Raw genomic sequence first — 12,042 nt, 5'->3', positions numbered from 1 at the left:
ATTCACCTTAGCATAATCGGTCTAATAGGTCACATAAGAGAATGTTAGAAGTCAATAAATCGTGTGGCCCATTGACCTCAACGTTTGGTGTTTTAATTGTAAAAGGATTTTATAATAATAATAGATGTCAATATTGAAAGGGATTCCCAATATTGTTGGAATTAGAAAGCACTTTATTAAGATTAATAGAAAACCTTGATGGATAGGAATCTTACTAAAAAAGGAATTCTAGGTCCTCAATCTCCATCTATAAAAGATGATCGACAACCCCATAATAGTAAGTAAGAACCGCACATAAGAAAGAGAGTTCTGAAATAGTGATATTCATCAATCATTAGAATCCTAGCTGATCCATATAGAAGGGAGGAAGAATGTGAGTCTAGAACCAAAGGAATTAAACAATTGGGGTTCAAGCACTTCATCAAACACGTGGATTGTAAAGGCACACCTCCAACATTTCTTCAATCAATGATTTAGTTATGGTACAAGGTAAGTACCCTAACTTAATTCTTAATTTACATGAATAGTATTCTTGAGATATGTGATTGATTTTAGATCTTATCGAGAATTATAGTATAAAGGTTATGTTAAACATTTGTATGCTTGAAACCTTACACCTAACACTTTCCTGATTCTCTAATTGAACCTCTTTACCAAGATCTTAAGTAAACCACACTATTTTCCATGAACGATAGTCAATACAATGTCATGTAAAATGATTTTTTTTAAAAACTAATTTGGGTATTCATTCACACCCATTTCTAAAATAGAATGGTGATGACTCCAAACAACGTATTATTGAAATTCAAATGATGAAGATCTCATGTCTACAGATTGATAGTTATTTATTATTATAAAATAAATAATTTGTTGACAATTTTTTTTAATTTTTTGGCTTTTAGTTAGTTTGGGTTTTCATTTAGGCCGCTTTGATCTGATTTTCGAGGGATCAAACTAAACTTGAACCAATTTTTTTGTTTCAATTCGATCTGGGTTGTTCAAGTTCAATTTGGGTTTCAAGTAAAATGTACAACCCTAATTAGGTCCATATTGTATCTTAAAACCTCGATCTAGGCCTTAAACCACTGGATAAGATTGAATTTCAAGTCTGATATCATCTTTTTACAGCCCTCAGGACATAAAGTTCTTGTCAAGGACATTTTTGGTAACAAAGCTAGAATTGTGCTATATCTTACAAGAATGCAATATAGTTTCAATACAGTGTGTTTGACTTCTAGGGAGTGAAGATATTGTTCGGCTCCCATCAACATGTTCTACATTGTTTTGAATATCGTTCATTAATAATCTCAAATAAAAACTGGGTATTGAATTGAGCTAAGATCAATGTGCAACACCATCTTGTTACCAAACATGCCCTATATGTGCTAAGTCTTCCACAATTTCTCTAGCCTAATAGAAAATTAAAAATACCCCAAGTTTCCAACAATAACAAGCTAATTATCTATTTCCCTCGGTACAAATCCAAAAATGAAAAGTGAACAAAAGCCATCATTGACTGGATGGTATTAGCCCAAGTATTCTTCCTTCCCACCCCTTGAGTGTGGCGAGTTTTAGTCCGAAAAGTAAAATTTTATTACTTTAATTTCTTGTTAATCAAGTACTTATCCAATACCAATAACATAATATGCTATTTTTTATTTGAGAAAAACTAGGCATAAGCCCATGGTTGTGAAAGTTTTCTAAACATTTTGCTTGTTCTTAGTACTTGTAAAATGCACAAAGTTTTGCATTAGAAAACTTTTGGTCTTTTATAACGATTTTCTAGATCTTAAAGTTTGTAAGAATTTTAATTGAAATTGTGAGAATGTACAAAAAATTTGCGATGATTTATCATTGATAAGAGGCAAACTATATGTTTGACAAAAGTTTATGATGATTTGTAGAAGGGCAATTAAACAAGATGCCTACACTGTTTTCTTTTTTTTCTTTTTTGATGACAGGATGTCTAGACCTGTAGTCCCGACTAGTAGGGACGAAGCAACCGACCTCTTAGAGCACCATATCTCATCCAAATGCCTTAAGTACTCGCGACACCATAAACCATACATACCAGGTAAGCCAGGATAAATCTCTGTGGGTGGTTAACGAGAGGACTTGAACTCAAGACCTTTCCCTTTTTTGTTGAGAGACCCTTTAATATTTTATATTACTCTAATTTATGATAATTTGCAAATGTAAATGTTATATTTTGATCAACTTACTCTTTATTCTTACATAAATTATTTCAGACAAAATAATTTAATTTTAATAGAAAATGGATAAAAGAGAATCTAAATGTGCCATTTGAGAGGAAATTGATCATGTGCAATAGGGTGAGATGTGGGGACATTTTTGGGTAGTGTTTGGCAAACATTGGTGAATTTAGACTCCAAAAATGTGATCTGGTAAAAAGGTAATGGTCCAAGTTTGTCTTTTTAAATAGTATTTTTCAATGTTTTAAAAATTGGATCAGACTAGCCGGTCCAACTAGATCTATTAGGTGGTGTTTGTTTGCACTATTTTTCAGCGCTTATTGCTGAAAAAAAAAATCAGCACTTTTGTCAAAATATTGCTTTTGTTTACTCCATATTTTCAACGCTTATTGTTGAAAATAAGTTAAAAAAATTCAGCACTATTTTTATGTTGAAAAAAAGTACTGAAACTGTAAGCACTTTGCTTTTTTTGGCACAAACAAGTATACCCTTCGTTTTTTGGGGCATAGACAAGTATGCCCTTGACTTAAAAGGATATTATCTCTTGTATCCTATAGATAAGTAAATAAGCACCCAAAAAAATTAATAAACCCACACCATGGCCAAATTGTTTTGTCTCATATGGGTTGAAAGTCTTAGAATGAGTTGATTTTTGGTGAGGATGATCTCTACAATGAGGAGATCATCCTCATCAAAAATCAGCCCATCCCGAAACTTCTAACTCCATCAAAACAAGTTCAAGAATCACAAATCGTTTTTTTTTTTTTTTTTTTTTTTTTTTTAAACTAGTTTTGACGTGGTTAGAAGTTTTGGATTGGGCTAATTTTTGGTGAGTATGATCTCTAAACTATCTAGATCATCCTCACCAAAAATTGGCTATGGTGTGGGTTGCTCTTATTAATTCGTGGGGTGCTTTTATAATTACACATCCTTCATTTCCATAGAAAATTATTCATCCCAAATTAAGTTCTTTCAATGTTGATTTCAAATTTTGGTGACTTGTATGACATTATAGTTTTTAATTTGAAATTTGTGAGCTTTTAGAAATAAAAATTATTATTAATAAATTAAAATTTTGAGTATTACTTATTATTTAAAAATAAATCGTATTTTAATTTTATAAAAAATAATATATTTTACTATATTTAATAAGAAATAGGCATTTGAAACATGCAAACAATATATAATATGATTATAAGGGTAAAAAAGATAATTTACCAATTTCAGCAATGTGTAACAAACATGATTATGCATCTAAACAAACAACTTTTTCAACACTTAAATTCAGCGCTTAATGCTATTCAACACTTATTTTTTTCAATTTAACAAACAACACCTTACCTTTTACGGGTTGAATCCACTAAAAAAATCAATTGGCCTGCCCGATTCAACCTATTCAACCGGTGACTCATTCCGATTTGTTAAAGGACTGGTCCAACAGTTGGGTGATTTTTCACATACCCCTCCACAATTTGGTGAATCGTTGAAGTGTCCCTGTGTTTTAAAATTGATAACACGCTCCCTTGACCTTAGGTCTTCCCTTACAAAATAATGGAAAATGATCGAACTTTGTAAGATTTTAATTGTCGGGTCCACATGCTTTGTAAGACCACCCCTAAAATTCTTGTCTAGACCAAATTTAAAATAAAATAAATATTTTCTTTGGGCTTGATCCATGTTTTGAAAATGAATAGCCACTAAACTCTTAAATTTCATATTCAAATCCAACGGGAGAAATTTTTCTTTTTAATTTTTGTTTTTGTAAAAGTTCTTAAAATCTTATAATCTACTTCAAGTGACATTCGATCATGTTTTTGAAGTTGAATTTACTTGATTTTGGGAAGAAACCAAAAATATTTACTTAATATTTTATTTTTATTTTGGTCCAACCGGTTAGACCCACTAATCGGACCGCTTTGGATTGACCCAGTCTGCCATACGGGTCAATGACTAATTCGGTTTTTAAAACATTGGTATTTTTTATTAAGTAGCATAGTGACAAAGTCAAGGCTTGGGACTAATTCGGTAAGAGAAAGTTTCAAAAAAAGTCGATAATACATCAACTAAATTAAAAACATATAAAAATGTGTATTTTATATATTAAATGATAAAATAACACTTAAAAATAAAAACAATCTAAAAATCGTTGATTAAATCACGATTTATCATGATTTTTTGAAAAAATCAATGCTTTTTTCTTTCCAAAACTTCATGATTTTTTTAAAAGATCATAATTTAATTGACAATTATTAAAATCCTGATTTAATCACAATTTATTCAAAAAATTATAGATAGTTTTCACTGTTAAGTAGAAGAATGATTTTTATTTAAAAAATGAGAAATATATAAATTTTTCCTACATGGTATCAGAGCCAGTTAAAAGAACTTAACAAACAAGTTAAGCAATCATAACTCGATCTTATACCATGTTATTATATAAATATATTTCCCACCACATATTGTATATTATAGTCAAGTATAGATATACCATATAGAATTCTAAAAATTTAATCGATGTGGGACTAAGAAACCAACCAAAACACTCCTTTTTAGTAGATTCATGTGATGTGAAATTGGAACACGTGGAATGCAAAAAAGGGCATTAAGTCAATAAGGCCCACCATTTAATTTGTCTCTATATGCATATATGAAAATCAATGTATACCATCACAACCACCAACTGCCATATTTGTTGAACAAAAACCATTTAGAAAGATTTCATAGATGCAAATCACTAAAGGATAAAAGAAATTTACACAAAAATATGTGTGATCTTCGATCATGGTTTCAAATCTTGTCCGAGACCAAAATCACTCACCATCATAAAGGAGCGAGTGGGATATTTCATGTGAATCATCTCTCACGTGATCTCATTAATCTTATAAATCTACAAATTATCTTCTAATCCCTCTTATTTTATGAAAATAAATTATAATTATTTACATAAATATATATTAATAAATAATTGTAAATTGAAGTAAGGATCTATCTTGTTCGAGACAACCAACCTTATCTAGATCTGTCTGATTTCATCTCCAACTTTTGCCAAAATTCTAATTTTATTAAAAAAAATTCAACATTTTCAACTTTTCCAAAAGGAAAAAAAAATTATATATATATGAGGCGGTTCAAGGGCCATATGTAAAAACATATGAAAAAACAATGGTTTTTCAAAATATGGGTTAGAGGTTTTGGATTGAGCTGATTTTTTGCAAGGATGGTCACTATGATGAGAAGATCATTCTCACAAAAAATCAGCTCAATCAGAAACTTCTAAATCCATCAAAAGTGATTTACAAATTATTGACAAAAATCAACAAAAAGTCGACGGTCCACATTCTAAATCACTTTTAATGGGGTTAGAAGTTTTAGATTTGACTGATTTTTTTTTTTTTCGGATGATCTTCCCATCATAGAGATCATCCTCACAAAAAATCAGTTCAATCCGAAATTTCTAACCCATATTTTGAAAATTTATAAATGTTACATTATTTTTACATATATTTTCTCATATGTCCCTTGAACCTGACCCATATATATATCCTATATTGTTCTTAAAATTGAATGGTTAAGGAGATGGAATTTGAGGTTAAAAACAACGGATTTCGGAGAGGAAAATGAAGAGATTTTGGTTATTGGTTGAAAAGATAAAGAACATTTTAAGAGAATTTGTCATTAATTTGAAAAGAAAGGGAAAGGTATCTCAAATATTTAACAAAATTGGAGGGTATCTATAAGTTATCCCCTGCTTTAAATAACCCACCAAATGCAAGATGAGTCACAATCCAAAACAGTGTCTAATCACATTAAATTACATGCTACCAAATGATTTTAAAACTCGTCCGAGACCGAGATGTATTGACCGAGTTAACTTGGTATCAGAGCTGAATGAGACCAACTCACAAATCACTTTTTTGACCGAGATTTAATACCTCACGTTCAATTTTTTGATTTGTTAAATAAGACATCTCAGACGTATTGAAAAACTCATCTGAGACAACTCGATATAGGGCTTGGACGAGACGAGACGTGAAACCGAGTTTTAAAACCATTGCCTACCATGGGCAAGGCTACATGGAGCCCCACAAGGGCAGTAGCCCAATGAATTTTTTGTGAAAAATTAAGATTGGTGCTTACCCCTTTACATTTTGATTAATATTTAAAAACATCCTTATTTTCTTTTGTGAGTTAGAACCCCCCCCCCCCCCCAACTGAATTTTTTTAGAAAAAATTAAAATTAGTGTTTAACCCTTAAATTTTGATTAATATTTAAAAAGACTCATGTTCTTTTTCAAACTGACGACATGCAGACTCATTGAATTTTATAAAAGAAAAACACTCTTCTTTTTGGAGTTGATCCAGTGTTTTGAAAATGGTCGACTACCAAACTCTCAAACTTAAAATAAAATTTCAACAGTGAAAAATAAGTTTTTTTCAAAATATTTTTGTTCAAAATTTATAGAATTTTTTCCTCTACATCATTGTGGCATCGGATCATGTTTTTGTATGTCGTGAGCTCAATGACCATTTGTAAGATTTGAAATCTATTAAGTTAATAAAGTTAGTCTTACTCTTTAAAAATAAAATAAAAAATAAAAAATAAGAAGAAGGATATTTACCAATGTGTAGATTGTGTTTTTTTTATAACAAAAAAGCTCCTTAGAAATTCTAATAACTCCAAGGGAACATTACTTTTTTAAGTTTGTTACCCAACAAACCTTTGGATAGAATCCACATCATTTTAAAAGATTAAATATCTATAATACCTATGATATTCTCTTTTTATCTCTCTCCTCTCAACATCTATATATTATATTCTGAAGTTAAGAATCAAACCTTTTTTTTTTTTAAATATCTAAGTTTAATCATGAAATGTATAAGGTTCTAACGTGGGATGGCCAATGCAGTCATGTGGGCCGAATGATGATTTTACAATAGATACTTATGTTGAGAGAACTATAAATAAATATTTGATTTAAAGAATGAAAATATTATAGATATTAATCCTTTAAAGGAATATAGATCTCATTCCAAAATTTGTTAGAGTGACAAACTTGATAAAGTAAGATTCTCTTAGAGTTATTAGAACTCCAAGAAAGTTTTTGTAATAAAAATGCAATGGTGAGATCCTAGTGTTGGATTGTCAATGCGGTCATGTGGGCCGAATGATGATTTTGGGATAGATAATTATGTTGAGAGAACAAAAAATAAATATTTGATTTAAAGAATGATATTTAATCGTTTAAAGGAATATGGATCTCATTCCAAAATTTGTTGAGTAACAAACTTGATGAAGTAAAGTAAGGTTCTCTTAGAGTTATCAGAACTCCAATAGAGTTTTTGTAATAAAAATGCAAGGGTGAGGTCTACTCGATGAATCTCCGTTACCCACCCTCCAAGTTTTTATCGATATTAGAGATACCATTGTGTTTTTCAAATTTATGATATTCATCGCTTGACCTCAAACGTCTTAGACTGAGACTAATGTAAAATTACTTATGGACCTTACTTTCAACCTTTATTCAACTTTATAGAAAATAAAATATTGATGATTTAGTCCCCCATCACATTTTGATTGATATTATAGATACCCCTATATTTTTCAATCTGACAACACCATCCTTGAGGGGGCATTTGTAGGCATCAAAATTTAAACGGGTCCCCGTCGTTTTCTAAATTAACGAAAGTCCCATAAGTTAAAATTGGGCCCATAAGTTTAAATTGGGCCCATTGATTGGGATGGGCCACACATAGTTTGAATTTGGGCTTTCGCAGATAAAGTCCATGATCTAAATAAGAATTAAGTGATCCACACATTAAATATTGGGCCCTACACCCAAACAAATGAGTTCGGCCCAATAATGACCAATTAAATCCTTAAAATTGGATTTGGACAAATTTAACCTTTTAAATAAATCAATTAAACCTCTTTAAATTGGAGGTATAACTGGAAAGCTAAATTACCTTTAAGTCTATAAATACAAGAGTCTCTCTCATTAAGAAGGTATCTGGATCACTTTATCTCAGAAGATAGAAACTGTCCTTCTAGAGAAGAAGAAGCTCTCAAGCCCTCATCTAGAGATAAAGCAAGGTTCTTCAGAGATCCGGACTCTAACTAAAGAGAAGATCAAGCATAAAGCCCTTCTCCGGAAGCTAAGAAAACCTTTTCAGCCGATAAAACGCGAAGTCCAGAGAGAAGAAAATCTACAGAAGCCTCTACAGAAGATCAATCACAAAGTAAAGACAACGTCAAAGGATCCTTCTCAGCCGATTAAACGCGAAGCTCGAAAAGAAGAAAAGCTACATACGTCATCATTACTATTTTGTATTTGACTGTTAATTAGAGGAAACACTGAGATCTGTATCTACTTTTCATCGAAATCAATAAAATCATTTACGATTATATTTCATGAATCTCGAGGTAGATTCGTTGAAAATTTATTGTCGACAGTTGGTAATTAAGAAAAGCCTATGGACAGTAGGTTGCAGTTTCAAGTTTATTGAAAGATTCATTTTTAAGTCTACCCTTGATTAATTAATGAAGCATCCAAAATTAAGCCTGATTGGTGATTTATTTCAAATTAATATTACCAAATTTCGTCAACATGTTTATTGTGCATGGCCATTGATAATAAGTTCAAGCTCCAACCTACTCAAGAAATAATCCATTATGCTGATTTTGGTGTGTGTTCTATTTGTTTTACGAGTAAACTTAGTTTTTTAGTGAGATAAGTAACTTAGTGATCAGTGACTGGAATTGATCTCAAGTCTATGGTATCATTATCCATGGATTTTGTGGGGTTCTTCTCCTTGATTTGACCGTTGTCCGATGCAAAATCAAATCTTGACAAGGATAGCCATGCAAACAAAACTCTGGTGATCAAGTTAGTGGTCAGAATTTAAATAGAGTTTATGATTCAATTGACAAGTTATAATCGAAGATGTCTCCATTGCGTATTTAAGATATCTCACTAACTTTTTGTTTTTATCGATAAGCTTTGTTATCTTTATTTTTTATTTATTAGTAACCCTATTTTTAATGAATTCTTGACGGGATTTGAACCTAGGTCTCTAGTATAATAACCCAAAAACTTTACCAACTAAAGTAGTTGCCATGACGTCCTTGCTAATTGCCACATCTTCTAGATTCATTTCTCATTGTAAGAACTTTCATACCTTAGAATCTCTAAGATACCTAAGATCTGGTATATGATCTTAAGAAAATCAAGGATTGTGGAATAAATATTCAATATCCATGCCGGGTCTTGTTAACGTGTGTCCTGAGGGCACATGGTAAAGTGCAATAAATACACTTTGAAAATTGGATTTTAAGCCAAAAGGTTCTTAAAAAAAAATATTTTTATCAAAATACCATTAAATTATAATTTTCAAAGTGTATTTATTGCACTTTACCATGCGCCCCTTGGGCACATGTTAACAAAATCCTATCTTTTACCTATTGACTGAAGAGGTTGAAGATAATGAATTTTTTTTATATAAAAAAAAAAAAAAGATTTTCACTAAAAAGTTGAAGATATTTTGGTTTGTCCAGTGAATTCAACACGGGAAAGATACCTTACCTACAACTCATCTAAAATCATAGAGATTATGTCTAAATCACCTTGAGTAATACCTTTAATTACATCCAACCGTACATGTTTATCTTTTTTGCTTATCATTTTTATGAAAATTTGTGTTTTCTGGAGTCAGGGATAACGATTCTTTTGTTTTTGGCTAGAGAATGATAATCGGGTTGGTCTATTTGCACACACCGAAATGGTAAATTGCACTCACTTAAATTATTTTTGTTAAAAAGAAAAAAAATTATCTTTCTGTTTTGGCTTATTATACACACCTTCACTTACCGAAAGGTTGTGTGCAAAAAAACCCATTTATTGGTAACAACGTTTCACTCCCACTGATTGAAACTTATACATTTCTATTTAAAATATTAAATTCAAATTAACTTATGTGAATAAAGGACTAATGGCCATTACACTCCGGTATTTTCAATTCTTCGAAGTTTGTCGATAGATTTGAAGTAATGGAGATAAGTTTATAAGATTTTTACAATTCATTTTCTTTGTTTAAATTTTTTTGATAGTGTTATCTCACATGGATTGACTAACGAATATAATGACATGCAATTTGTTTTTATTTTCAATTATTATTAACATTTGAAACAAATCTTAGAAGCAAATGATCATTTTTTAAAAATTTCGATGTCGTTTGGTAGGTGCAGACCTAACATGGAAAAACATGTTCGGTATGTATATATCGAATAGACAGATAAAATTCAAATAATACTAGATAATCAATTAGTAGGTATATACCAAATATTATTTATCACACTTGGTGAGTTCATACCGAGTGTACCACACATTGTTCGATGCAAAGGTACCGAACAAAACTATAAATCTTATCAGAGTTCATCTGATGCCACAATACTAAATGTGTTGAAACAAATTCAGTATGTACATACTGAAGTTGTTACATACTGAATTTGTTTGGCAACTATTGATAAAACTAATCAAGCAAAACTGATTTTTTTTAATCATTTAAGTTCTTTTACTTGTTCACTAATTATTTAACTTCATCAACAACTTCAATGTAGTTACCTAATGTAATTGATTATACGAGATATTTTAAATTGGATCAAGTTTTTCATAGTCTAGATGACATATGTAGATGGGTCACAGAAACTAATAAGATTGGTAGGACTGATCTAATAGTCTCAAGATTTGATAATTAAAAGAGTGATATCCCCATACTTTCCTTTAGTTATGAGAGGGGTGGAAGGTCAAAAAAGGATGGTGATGAAAAATCTATTAGAAGGTCGGGTACCAAGAGATGCGGATGCCCTTTTTTCTTTGAAAGGTTGGAAAGTGCCTAAGGATGATCAGTGGAAAATCAAGGTAATATGTGATTTCCAAAATCACAAGATTACTGAGCATAATGAGGGGCATTCATTTATTAGAAAACTATTGCCGAGTGATAAATAATTACTGTATGGAATGACAATGTTAGGTGCTAAGCCAAAATAAATTCTCCAAGCAATCAAGGAAATAAATCAATTTAGTGTCACAAAAATAAGCTCTACTTACAATGAACAGTCAAAATTGAATAAAACTTATCTACCTAAAGAAACTTAGTTCAAAGTCAAACCCCTCCAACAAGGAAAAACCATTTACAATACGTGGTCAAGGATGGAGAATGATGATATGTCGGGTGCTGACACATCAACTATAGATCCACCTAAGATTTCTTCAATTCAAAGTGAAGCATCATATCCATGTGAGATTTCTTTCGTTCAAAGTGAAGGATCATCTTCTTCTTTTAGGCGTAATACGAATAAAGTACCGGTCAAAAAACATCTACTTCACCGTAGAAGGTCAACTAATCATGATAGATATATCCACTATTTCCCATATGAGGTATCCAAGGATATTGTAAATATAAAGGATTTTTCTGAACATAAAAATTGTGATTTTAGAGCAGTTGTTGGACTTTTTGGATATGACTAATGATAACTCTAGGAGTAGATGAGTTGATCTTATTTCAAGCTCATTACATTCAGATATTCAGGAATGAAGTACAGGTTGATGAGCTGGAGAAAATACAATATTTTATTTTATTTTATAATTTTTGTACCAGTCAATTGGATGAGTATGCCTGATATGGCTCATCTAATTGCTTCGATTTAAAATATTTTTGTACTTCACTATCAAGACAACAATGCTTAACCATTTTGCCTTTATGATCAGCAACACTAACAATTGAGGCATTAAAAAACATTACGATCGGTTACATAGATGATCATTTTATTCAG

This window comes from Akebia trifoliata, chromosome 2 (assembly GCF_017979445.1).
Source record: "Akebia trifoliata isolate Shusen 1 chromosome 2, ASM1797944v1, whole genome shotgun sequence".
In the NCBI taxonomy this organism is placed as follows: Eukaryota; Viridiplantae; Streptophyta; class Magnoliopsida; order Ranunculales; family Lardizabalaceae; genus Akebia; species Akebia trifoliata.
Note: the sequence above shows the minus strand (reverse complement) of the source record.